Below are 7,481 nucleotides of genomic sequence, written 5' to 3'. Positions count from 1 at the left end.
CATATGGTGCACTCTAAACTCTCATTCGAATTCAAAGATCCTTCCCCACCCCCCACCACTCCATTTGTAGAGAAGAAATTTAAATGTGGGCTGCCCAAAGGATGCTGAGCAATTGGTTTCTAGTTCTAGGGATAGGTTTTTGTGTTGAGAGAGACTAAGCAAATACATACTGAGAATAAATGTTTTTTCCCTCCCTTAGTCCGCTTTCTTTGGGGGTAATTGTTTCTTTCTCTTTAGAATGGTAAGATCTAGAGGACAAATATTTGGATGAAGGCTTTAGTGAATGGGATCACAGGGGTCTGTTTAATACAGGCGTCAGGTCCAAGATGAATCCTCCTGGCTCACATTTGGTAGCTCAACTCACAGCATTACTTAAGGCTTGGACCAACACTCAGCGGGACTGTTTCTGTGTATCTTCCTGTGGTGGCAACAGGCAGCTAGCTACTTGAGGTTCTGGAGATCCTGGATGTGGGCTTCTTTTTCACGTCTTTTTCACTTTGAAGACCCAAGTTCTTTTTTTTCTTAATATTGAAAATAAAAGCATTTAATATCTCTTAAAAGACAGTCACACGTGCTTTATCCCTGGTGGGGAGGAGGCGTCACACAGGAGCTCACAAGAGAGGGACTCCAGGTGCCCATACAGGGTCCCCTGTCGGTCAGGGTCTCCCCGTCGGTGCTGCTGGAATTGTGGTGCTTGGGAGTGTGGCGCTGGGGGTGGTGGCCGGAGCAGGGGCTACCTCTGCTGGCAGGCAGTGGACAGACAGAGGCCCTTTCTCACCCAGGCCGAGAGTGTGGGGTTGCAGCGAGGGCACTGCAGAGTGTGGGGTTGCAGCGGGGGCACACAGGTGGGTGGCGGCTGCCTCAGGCCAGGGCCTTGCCAAAGGTGCTCCAGGCATGGAAGCAGTGAGTGAAGGCACACTGTTCATTGCCCTTGCGGACCAGGCACAGGCGGCGAGTCTTCTCGTGCTCCTTGGATCTCATGTGCTGGATGTACACCTAGTAGGCCTTCAGACTCAGCTTGATCTCCACCTGGCTCATCCAGGTCCCCACCCACAGGGTCCTAACAGGACCTGAGTAATCATTTTATTTAAAAATTCCTGTCTGTTTAGTCCAATATTTAGATCTTCTGTGGTTCTGTTTCTTTTGTTTTTTGTTTTTTTTTGTTTTTTTTTGCCCGTCATTGTTTTTAGTTATTTTCTTGGCATGCATGGTACTATTTGATTTGGGTTGTGTGGATAAAAGACACTGTATATGAAAAAATGCAGAAGCTTTGGCTAATGTTCTCTTTCTCTAAGAAGGCAGATCGAGTAGGGGCAGGTTTTGATCCCACTTTGTTAGTGCTGATCTTGTGCTGGTTACACTTACTCCTAGAGCACAGCCCTTCTGCCGGCTCAGAAGTAAGCCTGGAGTGTTTACAAGGGCCATCCCACCTTCTCAGGCCCGGACCTGTAACCTCTCACTCCCCAGCAACACAGAGCTGCTAAAATTTTTGTATAGTTGTTTAGCCTCATAGCTATTGCTTTCAACTTGTGTGCTGGGCATCTTGCCCTGGAGATGCACAGCTTAGGAACTGAGACACACTCAAGGGGGAAATTGCATGCTAAATTTGGGGCTCGTTTCTCTAAGGTTCCTTCTTCTATTTCAAGTCTCAGACTCCATGCATCTCTGAACTCCAGCTTCCTCCTTTCCAGTCCACTGGAAATGCCACCAGCCCAGCCCCCTCTTTCAGCATAGTCTATGCCCCACACCTGGACTCAGCAAATGCTCTGAGGGAAAAAACACAGGCAAATGTGGCATTGCCTAGGTGCACCTACATTCTCTGCAGCAATTTTTCTTTTTTGAGTCCTGCCTGGCTTGATTTCTCCCAAATACCTTTAGGTGCTTTATGTGTTTTATTCAGCTGTTACATTTCACTATGGATATTAGAAGCCAAGAGTTTATTCTAAGTCTGAAAAAATGATTTACCTTTGGAAGTTCTAGGGGGAGTAATTCAGTATTTTGAAAGCAGGTAAGGGGAGAACTTTAAACATGCTTCTCTTTTTCTTTTTTTAATTTATTTTTGAGAGAGAGACAGGAACAGAGTGTGAGTGGCAGAGGGGCAGAGAGAGGGAGACACAGAATCTGAAGCAGGCTTCAGGCTCTGAGCTGTCAGCACAGAGCTGGATGCGGGGCTGGAAGCCACAAACCCCGAGATCATGACCTGAACCAAAGTCAGATGCTTAACTGACTGAGCCACCCAGGTGCCCCCCCAAAATGATTTTCTTGTATAAACTCTATTCCCAGTGTCACATCTTGAGCTTTCTGGTCTTCAGTGTAAGTGGGACACTGTATTCTACAAACTGCTCCTAGCCAAATGCAATACCCCTTTTTGGGTATTATTACTCCACAAGACACTTCAGCGGCATAGCACTAGGCTCTTACGGAGACTCTCTCCCTTGGCCTTGGGAATACTCATTGTCAGGTTCTTCTCTTGACGTTCTATTCCTCTTTCCCCTTGCTCCTCAGGCCCCAGTGCCCATCTGGGGTTCTGTCTCTAGCCCCTCCAGATCTCACCTGCCATACTTAAACTTTCCCTTTGCCAAGGGTTGTGGCAAGGAGAGGCAGCCAGTAGGCCAGGGCCGGGCCTCCAGCCTCCTAGGTCCTTCCTTAGGCTCTTCCTGGACTTGGCTCAAAGACCCATGTTCCGCAAAGTTCGAGGTCACCTCAGGGGTGGTCACTTCAGGGGGCAGGTGAGAGGCGACTGTGTGCCTCAGGCCTTGCTCCTCCAATGCCAAGCAGGGGAAAAGGTGAGAAATGAAAGCTCTGTCCTGGGGTGCATCCTCAGGATGCCCTGTCTGATTAAAGGCAAAGCAGGAGGTGCCCTGGGGTGCTGTCACTGCATCTGGTGGCTTCACTCCTACCCAGGGTTCCTCAGTCTGGGTCCTGCTTCCCTCACCCATCTGAGTCCTCCTCAGTGAGACCACAGTAACAAGGACATAAACCTCAATTCTCAGTCACCCTGTAATGAAACAGATGGTATAGTATCTTAGAGATGGACTAACTTAGGGTTGGTGTAAGTAGGTTATTGTATCTGTCCCATGCACTATAAGGGAGCTGTAAAATGATAGCACAGGAGGAAATCCAGGTTACCCAAAGGCCTGATGGTGTGTGGTAATGAATGCTTTCTGAATGCTATTAACTTACTTCTTAGGTTTAAGATCCAAGGAGGGAAGATGGGAGAGATTGATTTTGGTATCCTGAAACTACACTCTCCATGGACCCAAAAAGCCAACATGAAATCACAAGTAGAATGTAGACCAGGAGGCTGGCAGGCTTTCTTCAGGTGCATCAGAGGAGAGCTGCTGATTACTCTGTTCTTTGCCACCACCCTTTCGGGGAGTAGAGACTGCTTAGCCTTCCACCATCTCTAGGTCTGCTCCCATTTGGGGTCTAGGAACAATCAGACATGAGCCTCAGTGAGCTGGGTATATGAATCCTTTGTCAGTGGGCCCAGCAGCAAGAAATGGTTAGTCAGAACAAACTGCACGTTCACCCACCAACGTACAGGTACGAGGGGACAAAGAAGAGGACTCAGAAAAAAGGTAAATTCCATTAAAGAAATTGAAGGAGGAGGATGACAAAAAGCATTTTATGAGTCCATAATATAATTTCTCTTCCTTCCTTCCGTCTGTCCATCCTTCCTTCTTTCTTTCTTCACTTACTTTCAAGACTTCATTTAAATTCAGATTAGTTAACATATAGTGTAGTATTGGTTTCAGGAGTCGAATTTAGTGATTCATCACTTACATAAAACAGCCAGTGCTCATCCTAATAAGTGCCTCCTTAATGCCCGTCAGCCACTTCGCACATTCCTCCCCTATGGCCCCTCCAGCAACCCTCAGTTTGTTCTCTATAGTTAAGAGTCTCTTATGATTTGCCTCCCTCTCTGTTTTTATCTTATTTTATTTTTCCCTTCCCCATCGTTTATCTGTTTTGTTTCTTAAATTCCACATACGAGTGAAATCATATGGTATTTTTCTTTTTCTGACTTATTTCACTTAGCATAACACACTATAGTTCTACTACACCATTGCAAATGGCTAGTATTCAAAATCTATGAAGAACTTATCAAACTCAACATCCCCCCCAATAATGCAGTTAAGAAATGGGCAGAAAATATGAACATGAATTTCTCCAAAGAAGGCATACAAATGGCTAAAAAAATGCATGGAAAGATGTTCAACATCACTCATCATCAGAGAAATACAAATCAGAACCACAATGAGATACTACCTCACACCAGTAAGAATGGCTGAAATTAACAACTTAAGAAACAACAGATATTGGCAAAGATGCAGAGAAAGGGGAACCCTCTGTTGGTAAAAATACAAACTGGTGCAGCAACTCTGGAAAATAGTGTGGAGGTTCCTCAAAGAGTTAAAACTAGAACTCCCCTATGATCCAGCAATTGCACTACTAGGTATTTATCCAAAGGACACAAAGACATTGATTCAAAGGGGCACATACACCCCAATGTTTGTAGCAGTGCTGTCAACAATAGCCAAATTATGCAAAGAACCCAAATGTCTATTGACTGGGGCATAGATAAAGATGTGATATATACTTATATATATATACATATCTCACACACACATAGATATAAAGATGTTTTATACACACACACACACACACACACACACACAGACACACACTGGAATATTACCCAATTATCAAAATGAATTAAATAGAATATTTCTTTTCTTGAGCTGTTGCAAAAGGCTCAGGGTGTTTCAGGCTAGACCATGATTCCTCAAAGAGGTGATATCACCCCTAAGGAGGCAAAAACGATTTTGGGGGCTGGAGGTGGTGGTGGTGGGGAAAAAAAAATCTCACTCTTTTTATGTATAAAGCACACATACAGTACTAAGCCAATATGTGATTTATCTGTGCTATTAAAATTTCACAGGGGGAATTAGGAAAAGATGTCTAAAAAGGCTCTTTAGGTGGATGATAAAGAATGAAAGATTGAGAAGTACTGAAATAGACTGATGAGAAAGGAATAGTCTGGCAAAGATTTTTAATTCTAAGAAGCACGAGAAAATCCTTACATATGTCACTTATGTGAACCAGAAAAAAATGGGGGTGGGAGAATGTGAAGAAAAGAAAGAAAACAGAGGCAAGCAGTGAAGGTTGGTCTAAACATTTAAAAAATTTATTATCAAGTCTAATGGAAAAAGGTGAGGCTTTGAGAAGAGTCCATTCTAAGTTACAGGGACTCAGAAATCAAAAGCGCTATTTCCAAAATAAATTAGATTAAGACCATTGAATTAGAATTAACAAAATGTCTCTGCAAAATCTGGGACTTAGGAATAGGGTCAGTGAAAAAGAATTAAGAGACTTATAAAACTTTTGTTTTCAAATAATAGTAGAGAAATGTGATCTGATTAGGAAGGAAGGGAAAGTGCAGGTAACAATTAAAAATTTTTTTTTAGTGTTTTATTTATTTTTGACACAGAGAGACACAGAGCGTGAGAGGGAGAGGGGCAGAGAGAGAAGGAGACACAGAACCGGAAGCAGGCTCCAGGCTCTGAGCTAGCGGTCAGCACAGAGCCTGACGCGGGGCTTGAACCCACGAACGTGAGATCTGACCTGAGCCGAAGTCGGAGGCTTAACCGACTGAGCCACCCAGGCGCCCCAACAATTTAATGGAATGGAAAATCAAGATAGAACTTCCAAATTAACAAGGACGGACTGGAGTGTATAACAACTTGATGAAAATCACAAAAATAACGAAAATCAAAGTTAGAAACAAAAATGTAAAATAAATAAAACTCAAGGAATGAAGTACAATAGTTCTTACACCAAATGTGTATGGACTAAATTCTGGCAATAAATAAGTTTTGAAAAGTAAAGGGTGCATGGGCAAAGGAATGGCAATATTCAGCAAATAAAATTAGGATAGCAATGCATTCCATACATGGAGATTCTGATTTAACTGGTCTGGGATGGGCCCCAGGAGTTGATTATATCTCTATTATCTCTCTCTCTCTCTTTCTCATCTATCTATCTCTTAAAATTTTTATGTGTGCAATGTAGTATTGTTAGCTATAGGCACAATATTGCACAGGATATCTTTAAAACTTAATCATTTTGGGGCACCTGGGTGGCTCAGTCAGTTGAACATCTAACTCAATCTAAGGTCATGATCTAATGGTTCACGAGTTTGAGCCCTGTGTACGTGCTCTCTCTCTCTCTCTCTCTCTCTCTTTCAAAAATAAATAAAAAAATTTAAACTTTAAAAAAAGAACTTAATCATCTTGCATAACTAAGATTTTATATCTCTTTCTTCCAACCCCTTGTAACTGCCATCTAATCTCTGCTTCTGTGTGTTCTCTTCCTCTGTTTTTTTTTGTTTATTTGAGACAGAGAGGGCCCAAGTGAAAAAGGAGGGAGAGAGAGAGAAAAACAGAGGGAGAAGGAGAGACAAAATCCCACAAGGGGCAGAGAAAGAAAGAGAGGTGGGGCTCACCTGGGGCCTATACTTTACCTGAAGTGGGGCTTATGTTTACCTAAAGCAGGGCTCGAGCTCACCAGATGTGAGACTTGTTCTCACCAACTGTGAGATCATGACCTGAGCTGAATTCTGATGCTTAATGATTGAGCCACCCAGGTGTCTCTCTTTTTATATGAATTACAAGATTTAAGCAATAAAATGGTTGGATAAAATTGGTCTTTTTGACGGTTTAAAAAAATGGGATCTATGTTGATAAGGTCTTTGAGATGTCTTTAATTCACTAGCCAGGTTGTGCTGATTCAAAAACTCATTGCAATACAATACTCTTAGTTGACATTTATATTTATGATAAGATTTCCTTTAAAAAAAACATCTTACTGATGTACAAAAACATCTTATTGATGTACAAAAAGCTGCACGTATTTAGCATATACAACTTGACGAGTTTCGAGATAAATATGCATCTGAGAAACCATCACCATGCCATGAACATACCCATTTCCTCCAGAAGTTTCTTTCCTTTCTTCCTTTTCCCTATCTACTCTTTCTCTTCCCCTGGTCTCTCCGTGGCTCTCTCCCTCCCCTCGTGCCTTTGGTTCCCTGACCATTTTTTATCTTCCCCAGTTGGCAATCACGAACCTATGAGGATGTCTTCTTAGTGGACTCTATCTCTTTTCCTCCCAGACTCTTGAGGATCAGTATCTTATGGCTTTAATCCTTCCTGGTTTTAGAGATGTGGGCTGGCTAAAAAGTACAGAGCCCTCTACTTCTCTGCCATCTTGCCATATTCACCCATATTCACGACCAGTTCATGGCAGAGCAGTGACATGCTTACAGTTAGCCTGCTTGAGGGTCACGGTCAACCTCAGCCCTCATTCCCCTTGCAAACCAACAGGGGAAAGCAGGTTTGACATCGCTGTGGCGGGTGGCCACACCCTTATTGAGATCCAGTGGGTTTGTTGATGCCATGAGCTCATGGTTGATGTGA

Source organism: Suricata suricatta, chromosome 11, assembly GCF_006229205.1.
Source record: "Suricata suricatta isolate VVHF042 chromosome 11, meerkat_22Aug2017_6uvM2_HiC, whole genome shotgun sequence".
NCBI classification, from domain to species: Eukaryota; Metazoa; Chordata; class Mammalia; order Carnivora; family Herpestidae; genus Suricata; species Suricata suricatta.
The sequence above is the reverse complement of the archived record's forward strand: the minus strand, read 5'-3'. Positions refer to the sequence as shown.